The following is an 18,255-nucleotide window of genomic DNA, read 5'->3' on the forward strand; positions in this document are numbered from 1 at the left end:
TTGAATCAGTTCTAATAAGGTGGATGAAACTGGAGCCTATTATACAGAGTGAAGTAAGCCAGAAAGAAAAACACCAATACAGTATACTAACACATATATATGGAATTTAGAAAGATGGTAACAATAACCCTGTATACGAGACAGCAAAAGAGACACTGATGTATAGAACAGTCTTATGGACTCTGTGGGAGAGGGAGAGGGTGGGATGATTTGGGAGAATGACACTGAAACATGTATAATATCATGTATGAAATGAGTCGCCAGTCCAGGTTCGATGCACAATACTGGATGCTTGGGGCTGGTGCTCTGGGATGACCCAGAGGGATGGTATGGGGAGGGAGGAGGAAGGAGGGTTCAGGATGGGGAACACATGTATACCTGTGGTGGATTCATTTTGATATATGGCAAAACCAATACAATATTGTAAAGTTAAAAAATAAAATTAAATTAAAAGAAAATAAATAAATAACAGGTTTACTGAAAATATGCTTCTAACTAAATTATAAGACTTTGGGAAAAATTATTCCTTTGACCCACACTCCCTTTAGGGTAATTCAGAACTGAATAAAGACACAGAATGGTTGCAACTGGCCGAGAATCAATTTTAAACATAATGTCTTCAGTTTTATAATTACAGAAATAAAAGAAGAAGCCATGAGAGATATCCAAAGACAATCTATCACTGGACTTTATATGGAAAATCATCTTCTCCTCACACAATTGTATTTTTAGGGTGGGTTGGTTATTTTCAAATCAACCTAGAAAGAGGTATCTACCCAAAATGAAGCAGTACATTTAAATGATAATTTCAGTCTTATCTTAGAGTCTGTGAACTTTTAAGCAACAGCATCCTATCTCTAACACTCAGTAAACCCATCTGGAAGACAGTCATGAAAAATCTACTTTATGAGGTCATTTGGTGAATAAATAATGAAGTCCCTCATGTAACACTACTTCTATGCTCTGCAATGAATGGAAAGGTGTAATGACTCATTCCTTCAGTAGAATGAAAGTATGCATGCAACTTTATTCCCCAGTAGGCAAGGATTCCAGGCTATGATGGAAATCGTTTTTATTGCTAGCACTCATGACCTTTCAGTCAGGCCCAATACAGATACTAAAAATGGCATCATCTCCCTTAACTTTCCTCCTATGTTCCTTGGCCATGGCTCTCTCCTGAGTCTGGCATTATTATATCTTTGGGTAGAATTTCACTTGGACCATAAACGCTGCAGTGTAGGTCAACTGCACATAAGTTAGTCTTCGCTTTCTCTCTCCTGCTAATGTAGTCCACCTCTCCTGGCATGACCATGGGAAAAGGAGGAAATAAAGGCATTTAAGGACTGAAACAAATACCACAGTTCACTGATGGATACAAAGCAGAACAAATGGGGGAGGTAAGGAAAATTGTCTGGCTTTAAATCTCTGATCCATTCCTTTGTGTGACCTTGGCAAATCACATTACTCTCTTGTGACTCAGTTTCTTCACCTATAAAATGGGTGATAATTTAGAAGTGCTATAAAAATGAGACTATCAGAGGAGCTAAATGAGCTAAGATTCATAAAGCATGTAGAACAATATCTCTAAGTATTACTAAATAAAAAAAAATGTGAAAGTAACTAACTATCTTTATTATGCAAGCAGGTGGCTCCTATTTAAGTTGTCTTGAACTTATGAATTAGGGACTGTGTTTCCCTAATTAGATATTTTAAAGGTTATTTGATTGCTGCCAGCTTTATTACAATGAGCATACAAATGGCTGATATGAGTCTATCCTTTTAATATCTTAATTAAAAAGAGAGAAGGCAAAAAGAATAAATAAGCTGTCATCCCACATTTCAGTCATTAGAGGAATCCCACTGGAGTGACCATTTGAAGTGAAATTAAGTTGCTCAGACATCGACTGTAAGTGGATATTTGATCCACTGAATCACAGAGTCATGCCTAAAATCTCACACAAGTGGACAAGATCTGCCCTTTCTGGGAACGTCTACTAGGAGGATGATGACCGTGCAGAACAAGAGAAGAAATCCACATAGAAATCCAGCAGTCACATAGGAAGAGACTGCCCATTTCAGAGCTGAAACTTCAGGAAGATATGAAAACATCATAGATCAAACTAACAGAGTATCATTTCTGGTTTTTGGTTTCAAGTAAAGAATTCTGATCTCACTCAAGAGAAAAATAGAATTGGTACTTGCAGTTTTAATTTTTTTTTTGTCTTCCTTTATCATGGAAAAAGCAAGAGAGTTCCAGAATAACATCTATTTCTGCTTTATTGACTATGCTGAAGCCTTTAACTGTGTGGATCACAATAAACTGTGGAAATTTATGAAAGAGATGGGAATACCAGACCACCTGACCTGCCTCTTGAGAAACCTATATGCAGGTCAGGAAGCAACAGTTAGAACTGGACATGGAACAACGGACTAGTTCCAAATAGGAAAAGGAGTACGTCAAGGCTGTATACTGTCACCCTGCTTATTTAACTTCTATGCAGAGTACATCATGAGAAATGCTGGGCTGGAAGAAGCACAAGCTGGAATCAAGATTGCCGGGAGAAATATCAATAACCTCAGATATGCAGATGACACCACCCTTATGGCAGAAAGTGAAGAGGAACTAAAAAGCCTCTTGGTGAAAGTAAAAGAGGAGAGTGAAAAAGTTGGCTTAAAGCTCAACATTCAGAAAACGAAGATCATGGCATCCGGTCCCATCACTTCATGGCAAATAGATGGCGAAACAGTGGAAACAGTGTCAGACTATTTTTTGAGGTTCCAAAATCACTGCAGATGGTGACTGCAGCCATGAAATTAAAAGACACTTACTCCTTGGAAGGAAAGTTATGACCAACCTAGATAGCATATTCAAAAGCAGAGACATTACTTTACCAACAAAGGTCCGTCTAGTCAAGGCTATGGTTTTTCCTGTGGTCATATATGGATGTGAGGGTTGGACTGTGAAGAAGGCTGAGCACCTGCTGTGATGTATGTCAGAGAGTGTTTTGCCTATCCTCTATGACCTACCTCCCAGAATATTGGAAATAAAAGCAAAAATAAACAAATGGGGCCTAATTAACCTTAAAAGCTTCTGCAACATCAAAGGAAACTATTAGCAAGGTGAAAAGGCAGCCTTCAGAATGGGAGAAAATAATAGCAAATGAAGCAACTGACAAACAACTAATCTCAAAAATATACAAGCAACTCCTACAGCTCAACTCCAGAAAAATAAATGACCCAATCAAAAAATGGGCCAAAGAACTAAATAGACATTTCTCCAAAGAAGACATACAGATGGCTAACAAACACATGAAAAGATGCTCAACATCACTCATTATCAGAGAAATGCAAATCAAAACCGCTATGAGGTACCATTTCATGCCAGTCAGAATGGCTGCAATCCAAAAGTCTACAAATAATAAATGCTGGAGAGGGTGTGGAGAAAGGGGAACCCTCTTGCACTGTTGGTGGGAATGCAAACTAGTACAGCCACTATGGAGAACATTGTGGAGATTCCTTAAAAAAACTGGAAATAGAACTGCCTTATGATCCAGCAATCCCACTGCTGGGCATACACACTGAGGAAACCAGAAGGGAAAGAGACACGTGTACCCTGATGTTCATTGCAGCACTGTTTATAATAGCCAGGACATGGAAGTAGCCTAGATGTCCATCGGCAGATGAATGGATAAGAAAGCCATGGTACATATACACAATGGAGTATTACTCAGCCATTAAAAAGAATACATTTGAATCAGTTCTAATGAGGTGGATGAAACTGGAGCCTATTATACAGAGTGAAGTAAGCCAGAAAGAAAAACACCAATACAGTATACTAACGCATATATATGGAATTTAGAAAAATGGTAACAATAACCCTGTGTACGAGACAGCAAAAGAGACACTGATATATAGAACAGTCTTATGGACTCTGTGGGAGAGGGAGAGGGTGGGAAGTTTGGGAGAATGGCATTGAAACATGTAAAATATCATGTAAGAAACGAGTTGCCAGTCCAGGTTCGATGCACGATACTGGATGCTTGGGGCTAGTGCACTGGGACGACCCAGAGGGATGGTATGGGTAGGGAGGAGGGAGGAGGGTTCAGGATGGGGAACACATGTATACCTGTGGCGGATTCATTTTGATATTTGGCAAAACTAATACAATTATGTAAAGTTTTAAAAATAAAATAAAATAAAAAAAAGAAGGCTGAGCACGGAAGAATTGATGCTTTTGAACTGTGGTGTTGGAGAAGACTCTTAAGAGTCCCTTGGACTACAAGGAGATCCAACCAGTCCATTCTGAAGGAGATCAGCCCTGGGATTTCTTTGGAGGGAATGATGCTAAAGCTGAAACTCTAGTACTTTGGCCACCTCATGAGAAGAGTTGACTTATTGGAAAAGACTTTGATGCTGGGAGGGATTGGGGGCAAGGGGAGAAGGGGACGACAGAGGATGAGATGGCTGGATGGTATCACTGACTCAATGGACGTGAGTCTGAGTGAACTCCAGGAGTTGGTGATGGACAGGGAGGCCTGGCATGCTGCGATTCATGGGGTCGCAAAGAGTCGAAAACGACTGAGTGAATGAACTGAGCTGAACTGAGACAAGGACAAAAGTTCAGTTTTAGTTTTAGTTTTTGTTTTTTTAATTTATTTCTAAACTGTCTGATTTTAAGGAAAAGATATGTTTCACTTGTAGAATTTTAGCAGGAGAACTTCATCTAATTCTGAAAAACTAGTTTAGGATACATTGAAATGTGACATGATAAGGGGGAATGAGGTGGCATCCCCCTTTACTAGTGATAACCCACCTGCCAGTCCAGGAGATATAAGAGACCCAGGTTCAATCCCTGGGTTGGGAGGATCTCCTGGAGGAGGGCACAGCCACCCATTCCAGTATTCTTGCCTGGAGAATTTTACGGACAGAGGAGCCTGGTGAACTACAATCCATGGGGTTGCAAAGAGTTAGACATGACTTAGCATATACACACAAGGGGGATAAACAAAGAACATGGTCCTTGGTCTGAGAGAGAAATGTTTTGGGAATTTCCTTGTGAGTCCTGGCACTGCCTTGGGTAGCATTTCCCTATCTGAGTCTCTGTGTGCTCGTCTGCAAGATTAGAGCACATTGAGCTGTTGTGTGGATTAGGTGAAGTGTCTCATGCAAAGCTGTGCGTGATTAAATCTGACATTTAGTGGGTACTTACAAATATTTATTTCTCTCCCTTTAATACCATCAAAGGTAAGCTGAATATATGAAACAATTACTAAGAATGAAGAAAAGCTAAATAATTGCTTGTTAAAAGTAACTGTTAACGCTTTGAGTGCATGTATCAATGTCTTGAATATTTTCATATGATGACAGATGGACAGTTATGTCAGCCCTCTGTCCTGAACCCACACTCTAAAGAAATTTTTCTCTAATAATGTTAAAGATATGTTTATTTTGTTTGCTTATTTTGCAGCAAGTACCATTTATAAATAATATACCTTTGCCTAGAGAGGAAGAGGAAGCTTTGAGAAAGCCATTTAATCTGCACATAGTTCCTGTTTCTTCAACAAAGATGTCCAGAAATATGACTCAGGGGGAGTGAATTTGCAAAGTATTTCTCAATTTATCATTAATAATAGAACCTATTTACAACAACAGCAACAACAACAACAACAAAAACAGATTGTAATACTAGTTTTTTTGTGTCTAAAGGAAAAAAGATATGATTTTAGACTAAGTGAACCATCAGATTTCCAACTTTCCTTATTGGTACATCTCAGATCTATTAAAACTTTATACATTTTTATCTCTAGACACTTATTATTCCATAAGCCAAAAGAACATTAAGCTATGGTGTTTAGATGTAATCACTCAATCTTTAGAAATACCCCACTTTTATATTTGCAGATTTAATTAAGCCTGAGTGGGTAGAAAAATCTGTTTCAAAACTGCCACCCTATTCAAAAATAAAATGCACAAAGGCAGATATTTGTATTCTGTGATCAAATTCATGGAAAACCAGTTGAAGTGGGAGATGTCTAGTGCTTCTCAAGATAGGGATTGTTCTGCATAATGGATTATCAAACATTTATTATATAACAAATGTTTAAATTTAAGCAGTTCCTTTCTTTCAGTAGAGAAGGTTTTAAAGCATATGTGATGATAATGTCCATTCACTAAGCCTCTTCCAGCCACCCTCACAGAGACCCTGAGTTTTTTCTTTTACCTGAATTATTCCTCATCCTTTGATTCCTGGCCCCACCTCCAAATGGGGACCTTATCTTGTTAATTTTTTCCCTAATTTCCTCTCTCCCAAGAGAAGGAGATGAAGGGTCCTCTCTCCCTCTGACAACTGCAACCACCTTGTTTCACCCTGCAGCCCACTCCAACAGTGCAAGAGACACGAGGCCTCTGGGATGGCTGCCTGGTGCTGATACCAAAGAGGGTTCTTGGCCTCCTTAATCAATAGAAATTGACTAGAGGCAAGACAAGAAATCCAGGGAATGCTTTATTGTGGCCCATGCACCCACATGAGCGAGGGAAAACAAGTAAAAGTTTCCTTGGCTCTTTACCTGAGCTGGGAGTGGGGGGGCGGTGATTTGGCTCTGTATATGGGGCAAGGGTAGGGATGTATCTGGGATTGGGCCTGAGGGATGGGTTAGGTGGTTTTTTGCACCTCCTTGTGGCAAGAGAGTTCCAGAAAAACATCTACTTCTGCTTTATTGACTATGTCAAAGCCTTTGACATTGTGGATCACCACAAACTGTGGAAAATTCTGAAAGAGATGGGAATACCAGACCACCTGATCTGCCTCTTGAGAAATCTGTATGCAGGTCAAGAACCAACATGGAACAAGAGACTGGTTCCAAATTGGGGAAGGAATACGTCAAGGCTGTATATTGTCACCCTGCTTATTTAACTTATATGGAGAGTACATCATGAGAAACGCTGGGCTAGATGAAGCACAACATGGAGTCAAGATTGCTGGGAGAAATATCAATAAATTCAAATATGCAGATGACACCATCCTTATGCAGAAACCAAAGAAGAACTGAAGAGCCTCTTGAAAGTGAAAGAGGAGAGTTAAAAAGTTGGCTTAAAGCTCAACATATAGAAAACTAAGATCATGATATCCAGTCCCATCATTTCATGGCAAATAGATGGGGAAACAGTGGCTGACTTCTTCTTCTTCTTCTTTTTTTTTTTTGAGCTCCAAAATCACTGCAGATGGTCATTGCAGCCATGAAATTAAAAGACACTTACACCTTGGAAGAAAAGTTATGACCAACCTAGACAGCATGTTAAAAAGCAGAGACATTACTTTGCCAACAAAGGTCCGTCTAGTCAGGGCTATGGTTTTTCCAGTAGTCATGTATGGATGTGAGAGTTGGACTATAAAGAAAGCTGAGTGCCGAAGAATTGATGCTTTTGAGCTGTGGTGTTGGAGAAGACTCTTGAGAGTCCCTTGGACTGCAAGGAGATCCAACCAGTCCATCCTAAAGGAGATTAGTCCTGGTTGTTCCCTGGAAGAACTGATGCAGAAGCTGAAACTCCAATACTCTGGCCACCTCATGTGAAGAACTGACTCATTTGAAACACCTTGATGCTGGGAAAGATTGAAAGTGGGAGGAGAAGGGGACAACAGAGGATGAGATGGTTGGATGGCATCACCGACTCAACGGACATAAGTTTGAATAAACTCCGGGAGTTGGTGATGGGCAGGGAGACCTGGCGTGCTGCAGTCCACGGGGTCACAATGATTCGGACAAGACTGAGCAACTGAACTGAACCGAACTGAACTTGTGGTGCTGAGTTTGGAGGAGCATGCACAGTACTCTGCTTTTGCTCCCAACACCTGGTTTTTGCTCCTGACTACAGAGTGACAGTTAGGTTTTTTGGTCTTTTTGTGTCTTTTCATCCAGTGTTTGTTCCAATGCATGCAGTTATTTTCAGTCCCATACAACAATTTCTTTGTATTTTGTTGTTCAAGGAGAGGTTTTTCCAGGAGCATGCCCTGCAGCATAGGATTCTGGATCCCAGCCTGTCTCAGCCCCTTGATGTAAGCTCCTGATGGCTGGCTGAGAGTGTTGTGAATTCTCAGCTCTGAAATAGCACTCGGTGCCTCTAACTGGAGTTTTCCTTCCAGACACCTCTCTCCTGTCTCTTCTTCCCATTTTTTAATCTCTCTGGCTGTCCCAATTTTCATTAACTTTGGTGTCATGTGTGAGTGGGTGCTCAGTCGTGTCCAAAACTCTTTGCAACCCTGTGGACTGTAGTCCACCAGGCTACACTCTCCATGTGATTTCCCATGCAAGAATACTGGAACGGGTTGTCATTTCCTCCTCCAGGACATCTTCCAGACCCAGTGATTAAACTGGCATCTCCTGTTTCTCTGACATTGGCAGGCAGATTCTTTAACACTGAGCCACCTGGGAAGCCCTAACTTCTGTGTCATCAACTGTTACCTATCTAGAATGCCTGCTCCTTCCTGTTTTCTCTTCTTTGAGAAACAACTATACCATCTCTTGCCCCTAATAAAAAGTACATCAGTTATTCCCTCCTTTATAAAGCCTTTCTAATGGTATTTTGTCCTCTTAGCCATACTGCTCTTTGATCAGACATCGATTCTCCTACAAAAAACAACTCTGTAATACACTGGCATACTTATGGATGTGTTTCCTTCATCACACCAGGAGTCCCTGAATGAATGGATTCTGTGTCAGTTCTCTTTGCACCCACAGAACTTAGCATATTAAATATGTGTACTTTTAAAATGAATAAACAAAGAAAAAACAATTAGGTAATATTTTGAATAAAATAATAGTCGAATGAATGGTCAAGTAGGTGAACAGATACATAAATATACAAGAATAAAAAGATGAGCCTATAATGACATTTTCTATTAGTTTTCCATATTTGCATGTTCTTGACCAGATGTAAATATTGCATATGCTAGACAATGCACTGTGGGTGTGGGAGCTGGTCAAACAGATATTCTTGGAAATGGAAAGCTCTAGACTACAAATTGCACCCGAATTATCCCAACTTGGGAAAATGGAGCCACGTTTTCCTCAGGGCTAGTCCTTAGCTGAGGTTCAGACTGTGGGTGGGATCGTGTGGTGAGACAGGGACAAGCATGAGTTATTATCAGACACTAGTCACAATAACTAGGAGATGGGACACCATCTGGTAAAATTTTTCGATAATATATGAATCTTTAACCATTTATAGGGCAATGAGATGTATTGACTGAGATATGTAGGTTTTCCCCAGGAACACTTTTTATTAGGAACTTCCTCGCTATTCCAATGAGGTGCCAAATCCAGTTCAGACATTTCCTTCCCAATGATGCACCGTCTGCCCAACATACACACATGCACACACACACACAGCCACCACCAGTCTTAAAGTTCTAAATATGGTTTTAAAATAGAGCAATTGTGAGTACAAAGTTATAAAGCTCTTGAAATTAGTAAGTCACTGACTGAAATTCTACATGCGTCACTTTCTGCTTCCTTAGATAAATAACGAGAGTGGGATGACCTTGAAAGTCCAGTGGTTGAGATTACATATTTCCAATGCAAGGGACATAGGTTTAATATCTGGTCAGGGAACTAGGTTCCCACATGCCATGCAGGGTGGCTAAAAGATAAAAAAATAATAAAAAATAGCAGACTCTAAGAGCTTGATTTTTCCATCTACATAATGGAAATGCTTCCTTGTGTGTTGTGCTGTGCTGTGCTTAGTTAGTCAATCATGTCTAACTGTCTGCGATCCCATGGACTGTAGCCTGCCAGGGTGCTCTGTCCATGAGGATTCTCCAGGCCAGAGTACTGGAGTGGATTGCCATGCCCTCCTCTAGGGGATCTTCCCAACTCAGGGATTGAACCCAAGTGTCCTGCACTGAAGCAGCTTCTTTATCGTTTGAGACACCAGGAGCCCAGAATACTGGATTGGGTAGCCTATCCATTCTCTAGATCTTCCTGACCCAAAAATCAAACTGGGGTCTCCTGGACTGCAGGTAAATTCTTTACTAGCTGAGCCACCAGGGAAGCCTCCTTATTTTTAATTAATGGTTTGTCTTCGAGGGATTTAGATTCAGTTCAGTTCAGTGCAGTCACTCAGTGGTGTCTGACTCTTTGTGACCCCATGAACCACAGCATGCCAGGCCTCCTTGTCCATCACCGACTCCTGGAGTCCACCCAAACTCATGTCCATTGAGTCGGTGATGCCATCCAAGCATCTCATCCTTTGTCATCCCCTTCTTCTCCTGCCCTCAATCCCTCCCAGCATCAGGGTCTTTTGCAGTGAGTCAGCTCTTCACATCAGGTGGCCAAAGTATTGAAGTTTCTGCTTCAGCATCAGTCCTTCCAGTGAACACCCAGGACTGATCTCCTTTAGGATGGACTAGTTGGATCTCCTTGCAGTCCAAAGGACTCTCAAGAGTCTTCTCCAACACCACAGTTCAAAAGCATCAATTATTTGGAGCTCAGTTTTCTTTATAGTCCAACTCTCACATCCATACATAACTACTGGAAAAACTACAGCTTTTACTAGATGGGCCTTTCTTGGCAAAGTGATGTCTCTGCATTTTAATATGCTATCTAGGTTGGTCATAACTTTCCTTCCAAGGAGTAAGCATCTTTTAATTTCATGGCTGCAATCACCATCTGCAGTGATTTTGGAGCTCAAAAACATAAAGTTAGCCACTGTTTCCACTGTTTCCCTATCTATTTGCCATGAAGTGACAGGACCAGATGCCATGATCTTAGTTTTCTGAATGTTGAGCTATTACTTTTAAATATTTTCATCATTTTATTATCATTGTTCACACTGTTGTTACTCCACCTGCACTAATGTTATTTCAAAGTAAAAATTGTTGAAAACCAGCATATTGTTTACTAATCTTCCTTCAAATTTGGCTTAATTCACTTATTCTGAAGTGATGATATATATACATAAGTATATATTAACATATTATGAATTTAATAATATTAGCTTAAAGAAATTTGGTCAAAATCAAGCTAGTTGATTAGACATTTGATTGATATAATAAAGAAGTAATCATTCTTTACTATCAGTTTTATTTATCTTTAATTTTTAATGCTTTAAAGGAATTTTTTGCCAACCATAAAATATTTGTAGCATTATATTCTACCTTTTGCTGTTTTTGTTATTTATTCTTATTTCATTTTAGCTTTTTACATCTACTTTGATTTATTCAGAAAAATGAAAATTTGGAATATCTATATAAGTATGAAGAATAAAATATGTATATATATATATATAAATATATCATTAAATAAATCAAGGTATATCAGTTTCCTGGACTGCACAGCATCTAATGTAGAGTATGTATTAAAATTATGCTGTTGTATAAAGATATTGAATGGCATAAAAAATGGTCATGGTATATAAGGGGAAAACATGTAGCTTATGACTTAGAATACTCAGATTTATCCCAAATACATTGGGTTAGGGAAAGTGCTGAAAACATATTCACCATAATATTGGTATAAGGTAGAAATCACTAATAAATAGTTTTCATTTTTTGGCATTTTCTAAATTACATCCATTGACTACATACATTGACTATGTTATTTTATTAGAACATTTAAAAAATTAAGATGGGCTTCCCTCATGACTCAAATGGAAAAGAATTCACATGCAATGCAGCAGACGCAGGTTCAATCCCTGAGTAGGGAAGATCCCCTGGAGAAGAGAATGGCTACCCACTACAGTATCCTTGCCTGGAGAATTTCACTGACAGATGAGCCTGGCAGGCTACAATCTACAGGGTCACAAAGAGGCAGAGAAGTTTTATGAGTATTCACTTTTAATGTATTTGCCAATTAAATATTTCTCCACAAAAAGAAACTAATCCAAACTAAGTTTCCTTTTAAACTAAGCCTGAAAGATCTAGCATCTGCCTCTAGCAGTGACCTTTAAGTTATATTTCTTCCATATTTTATGTATTTTTTTCTCAAGTTGGTCCTCAAACTAGCTAACTTAACTGTTCCAAACTCATTCCCTGTACAAATGTGTTACCAGTCTCTAACATTCTGCTTTCTATCAAGACTCATCATAAACCCCACCACTATTTCCTGATATCATCTTTAATTTCTAAGTCACTGGCTATGGCTTGTTGGAGGCACTTGAAGTCAATTGGACCAGGGTTTGAAATCTAGTTCCCCACTTTGTGACATGGAGAAGTTTGTTTATTTCTCTGAAGCACAGTTTACTTATTTATCAAAATGAAATAATAATGCACTTACCTTCCCAATAATCATAGAAATAATATTACATTTACACATTTCTCCAGGTGATTTCTTGCATATAATAAGTCCTCATTAAATTTCAGTTTCTAACTTCACCCTCTTCTGGCCTTGTACTCATTCTTAGCAATCAATCCTTATGCTAATTAGCATTTCATATTACTTTGAATATGTTATTTGTTCTATTGTTTATTGTTCCTTTCTTAATTAAAAAAAGTTCTATTATTTGGTAAAGCAAGCATAAAACTATTGCAAGTGATGAACCAATCTAAAAGTACATGGAGAAAAACTTAATTATAGACCTACATTCTTGCCTCTTAATTAAGTAATTCATGGTAACAAGTTAGAATGATGATTTCCAACTCTCTCTGAGCACATACAAATAAAATTACACGCATCTGGGATATCTGTTCTTGTTTTTGTTTCATTTTAACAGCTTGCTTTAATTTTATCGACATCCTTGTAGAACAATGATATCAATCGAGATAGACATTTAGGTAATTTCATAATTTTACTATATGTATATACTGTTCTGTGCTCAGTCACTCAGTCATGTCTGACTTTTTGCAACCCCAAGGACTGTAGCCCACCAGGTTTCTCTGTCCATGGAATTTTCCAGGCAAGAATATTGGAGTAATTTGCTATTTCCTACTCCAGGGGATCTTCCCACACCAGGGATTGAACATGAGTCTCTTTCATTGGTAGGCAGATTCTTTACCACTATGCCACCTGGTGGTAAAGAATCTGCCTGCCAATGAAAGAGATTCATGTTCTGGTAAAGAATCTGCCTACCAATGAAAGAGACTCATGTTCAATCCCTGGTTTGGGAAGATCCCCTGGAGTAGGAAATAGCAAATTACAAAGAATAACAAGAAGAGATAAGAAAGACTTCTTCAGCAATCGATGCAAAGAAATAGAGGAAAACAACAGAATGGGAAAGACTAGGGATCTCTTCAAGAAAATCAGAGATACCAAAGGAACATTTCATGCAAAGATGAGCTTGATAAAGGACAGAAATGGTATGGACCTAAAAGAAGCAGAAGATATTAAGAAGAGATGGCAAGAATACACAGAAGAACTGTACAAAAAAGATCTTCATGACCCAGATAATCACGATGGTGTGATCACTGACCTAGAGCCAGACATCCTGAAATGTGAAGTCAAGTGGGCCTTGGAAAGCATCACTACGAACAAAGCTAGTGGAGGTGATGGAATTCCAGTTGAGCTATTCCAAATCCTGAAAGATGATGCTGTGAAAGTGCTGCACTCAATATGCCAGCAAATTTGGAAAACTCAGCAGTGGCCACAGGACTGGAAAAGGTCAGTTTTCATTCCAATCCCAAAGAAAGGCAATGCCAAAGAATGCTCAAACTACCGCACAATTGCACTCATCTCACACACTAGTAAAGTAATGCTCAAAATTCCCCAAGCCAGGCTTCAGCAATATGTGAACCGTGAACTTCCTGATGTTCAAGCTGGTTTTAGAAAAGGCAGAGGAGCCAGAGATCAAATTGCCAACATCCGCTGGATCATGGAAAAAGCAAGAGAGTTCCAGAAAAACATCTACTTCTGCTTTATTGACTATGCCAAAGCCTTTGACTGTGTGGATCACAATAAACTGTGGAAATTCTGAAAGAGATGGGAATACCAGACCACCTAATCTGCCTCTTGAGAAATGTGTATGCAGGTCAGGAAGCAACAGTTAGAACTGGACATGGAACAACAGATTGGTTCCAAATAGGAAAAGGAGTTCGTCAAGGCTGTATACTGTCACCCTGTTTATTTAACTTATATGCAGAGTACATCATGAGAAAGGCTGGACTGGAAGAAACACAAACTGGAATCAAGATTGCCGGGAGAAATATCAATAACCTCTGATATGCAGATGACACCACCCTTATGGCAGAAAGTGAAGAGGAACTCAAAGGCCTCTTGAGGAAAGTGAAAGTGGAGAGTGAAAAGGTTGGCTTAAAGCTCAACATTCAGAAAACGAAAATCATGGCATCCGGTCCCATCACTTCATGGGAAATAGATGGGGAAACAGTGGAAACAGTGTCAGACTTTATTTTTCTGGGCTCCAAAATCACTGCAGATGGTGACTGCAGCCACGAAATTAAAAGACGCTTACTCCTTGGAAGTAAAGTTATGACCAACCTACATAGCATATTCAAAAGCAGAGACATTACTTTGCCAACAAACGTTCATCTAGTCAAGGCTATAGTTTTTCCTGTGGTCACGTATGGATGTGAGAGTTGGACTGTGAAGAAGGCTGAATGCTGAAAAATTGATGCTTTTGGACTGTGGTGTTGGAGAAGACTCTTGAGAGTCCCTTGGACTGCAAGGAGATCCAACCAGTCCATTCTGAAGGAGATCAGCCCTGGGATTTCTTTGGAAGGAATGATGCTAAAGCTGAAACTCCAGTACTTTGGCCACCTCATGCGAAGAGTTGACTCATTGGAAAAGACTCTGATGCTGGGAGGGATTGGGGGCAAGAGGAGAAGGGGACGACAGAGAATGAGACTGCTGGATGGCATCACTGACTCAATAGATGTGAGTCTCAGTGAACTCCGGGAGTTGGTGATGGACAGGGAGGCCTGGTGTGCTGTGATTCATGGGGTCGCAGAGTCGGACATGACTGAGCGCCTGATCTGATATATATATATATATATATGTTCATTTAATCTGTGATTTTGATATACATTAAATTTCTTATTTTTTGACACTCTAACTGCCTAAATCAGAAAGCCAGTTCCCACTGTTAACACAACCCTGTTCCCTCCCTCAGCATTCAAAGGATGAGTTGTGATTGGTCTACTGAGTGTTTACTTCCCTTTCCAGAAGAAAACACCATAAATTGTTGTTAAAAAACTGTTTTAGCCCTATGGCTCAAATGGTAAAGATTCTGCCTGCAATACTGGAGAATAGGGTTTGAACCCTGGGTCAGGGAGATCCCCTGGAGAAGGGAATGATTTATGCACTCCAGTAGTCTTGCCAGCAGAATTCCATGGACTGAGGAGCTTGGTGAGTACAGTCCATGAAGTCACAAAGAGTCGGACATGACTGAGAGACTAAACTTTCACTTTTCCTTGTTACCTAGGACTCCATTCATTTTGACTCAGGATCATGAGGAAAGATCAACAAAATTTCAGCAGCTTCAAAGCAAACATTGGTGAGTCATCAAATCATTCATGAGACCACCAAACTTTACATTTCTTGTTATTTAAACAATAAATGTCCTTTGGTTGTAAAATTTTGTTAATTCAGTCTCCCCTTAATTGTTAATAAAGGCCTTCAGTACACACATAGTAGGAAGTTTTGTGTGTATATGCTGCCAAAGCAAGCATGAATGTTAATATTTTAATTTCTCAAGTGGATAAATGAAACTTACATATGAAAATCTGATGACCTTTGTCTCTTTCTAAGTTTCAGTTGGCCCTTTATCACCCAATAGAGCCCAGCTCCTTGGGTAACATATTACTTAGTATGGTAGAGCTATAATTCATAGATCTGTAAACTCATCCAATATGTTTTTAGAGTAAAATATAAGCTCTTTAAGCATCAAAACAAATTTAAAAATGACATATAATCCATGCTTGAGGAAGTGGTTTGGGACATTGGTTAGAACATTAAATTAACTCATTATTCCTTAAGAATAACTTTAGAATTCCTTAAGAATAACTTGTTTTAACTGGTTCTTATTCCTTTCTTATTAACCAGGTTTGAGGTCCACTTTACTTTCAAATCAAATATTAGCTTTAATCATCCTTCAGATCAGATCAGATCAGTCGCTCAGTCATGTCCGACTCTGCGACCCCATGAATCGCAGCTCGCCAGGCCTCCCTGTCCATCACCAAATCCCAGAGTTCACTCAGACTCACTTCCATCGAGTCAGTGATGCCATCCAGCCATCTCATCCTCTGTCATTCCCTTCTCCTCCTGCCCCCAATCCCTCCCAGCATCAGAGTCTTTTCCAATGAGTCAACTCTTCGCAGGAGGTGGCCAAAGTACTGGAGTTTCAGCTTTAGCATCATTCCTTCCAAAGAAATCCCAGGGCTGATCTCCTTCAGGATGGACTGGTTGGATCTCCTTGCAGTTCAAGGGACTCTCAAGAGTCTTCTCCAACACCACAGTCCAAAAGCATCAATTCTTCAGCACTCAGCTTTCTTCACAGTCCAACTCTCACATCCATATGTGACCACAGGAAAAACCATAGGCTTGACTAGATGAACCTTTGTTGGCAAAGTAATGTCTCTGCTTTTGAATATGCTATCTAGGTTGGTCATAACTTTACTTCCAAGGAGTAAGCACCTTTTAATTTCATGGCTGCAGTCACCATCTGCAGTGATTTTGGAGCCCAGAAAAATAAAGTCTGACACTGTTTCCACTGTTTCCCCATCTATTTCCCATGAAGTGATGGGACCGGATGCCATGATGTTCGTTTTCTGAATGTTGAGCTTTAAGCCAATGTTTTCACTCTCCACTTTCACTTTCATCAAGAGGCTTTTGAGTTCCTCTTCACTTTCTTCCATAAGGGTGGTGTCATCTGCATATCTGAGGTTATTGATATTTCTCCCGGCAATCTTGATTCCAGTTTGTGTTTCTTCCAGTCCAGCCTTTCTCATGATGTACTCTGCATATAAGTTAAATAAACAGGGTGACAATATACAGCCTTGATGAACTCCCTTTCCTATTTGGAACCAGTCTGTTGTTCCATTCCAGTTCTAACTATTGCTTCCTGACCTGCATACACATTTCTCAAGAGGCAGGTCAGGTGGTCTGGTATTCCCATCTCTTGAAGAATTTTCCATAGTTTATTTTGATCCACACAGTCAAAGGCTTTGGCATAGTCAAGAAAGCAGAAATAGATGTTTTTCTGGAACTCTCTTGTTTTTTCTATGATCTACCGGATGTTGGCAATTTGATCTCTGGTTCCTCTGCCTTTTCTGAAACCAACTTGAACATCAGGAAGTTCACGGTTCACATATTGCTGAAGCCTGGCTTGGGGAATTTTGAGCATTACTTTACTAGTGTGTGAGATGAGTGCAATTGTGCGGTAGTTTGAGCATTCTTTGGCATTGCCTTTCTTTGGGATTGGAATGAAAACTGACCTTTTCCAGTCCTGTGGCCACTGCTGAGTTTTCCAAATTTGCTGGCATATTGAGTGCAGCACTTTCACAGCATCATCTTTCAGGATTTGGAATAGCTCAACTGGAATTCCATCACCTCCACTAGCTTTGTTCGTAGTGATGCTTTCCAAGGCTCACTTGACTTCACATTTCAGGATGTCTGGCTCTAGGTCAGTGATCACACTGTCGTAATCATCCTTACTTAATACTTATTATGATCAGGATGCTATGTTATATACTAGGGATACAAACACATAAGAAACAGTCCTTTTTTAATTCAATACTTCTTTCAACAAATATTCCTTGAGCATCTTATGACAAGCTTTTACCTGATGCTTGGCTAACATGTTGTATTAGAAGTCAGGGAGTTTACAGAGCTTATAGGAAAGGGGACTATTCCTAATAACTTGGTGAGAATTTGTAAAGGAAGAAAAAAAGAAGTAGGGATGCACTTTAGGCATAAAAATTTGCATCAGCAAAGCCAAAGAACTGGGGATGCACAGGTATTATATTGGAAAACATAAATAGAAGAGTTTAAACGTATATACTGTGTCTGAGGAGAACATTTGGAACTGTAGCCAGACACCACACCCTGATGTTCTTCATCTGATTGTGCTATGCAAGTGATGATTGTAGGAGGAATGGAGGTCTGAAAGAACTTTCCAGAAGGAACTTGGCTTGGTGGGAAGACATTCTTACAAACTAAGAAAGAAGTCTCAAAAGCATAAATCTATTTATTTTCCCATTGTTTATTGTAATTTAAGAAGTGTGCAACATGTCCACACAGAGAACATTCATAGGAATCAAATAGCCCTCCCCTGTTTTTAGGGAGTGACTGACTACTGAGGGAGTATGGTCCC

The 18,255-nt window shown here is 39.6% G+C and overlaps 1 long non-coding RNA gene across 1 annotated transcript in view; it reads left to right on the forward strand.

Annotated features, from left to right (window-relative positions):
- The first annotated feature begins 1,245 nt into the window (after nucleotides 1-1,245).
- LOC147378132 (uncharacterized) overlaps nucleotides 1,246-18,255 on the forward strand; it is a 29,798-nt gene continuing 12,788 nt past the window's right edge. The window contains exons 1-2 of the long non-coding RNA XR_015144812.1: nucleotides 1,246-1,397; nucleotides 15,367-15,438. This is a non-coding gene — a long non-coding RNA (uncharacterized LOC147378132). The remainder of the gene's footprint in view (nucleotides 1,398-15,366; nucleotides 15,439-18,255) is intronic.

This window comes from Bos grunniens, chromosome 2 (assembly GCF_055505025.1).
Source record: "Bos grunniens cultivar Pamir isolate PY7600 chromosome 2, Bosgru_T2T1.0, whole genome shotgun sequence".
NCBI classification, from domain to species: domain Eukaryota; kingdom Metazoa; phylum Chordata; class Mammalia; order Artiodactyla; family Bovidae; genus Bos; species Bos grunniens.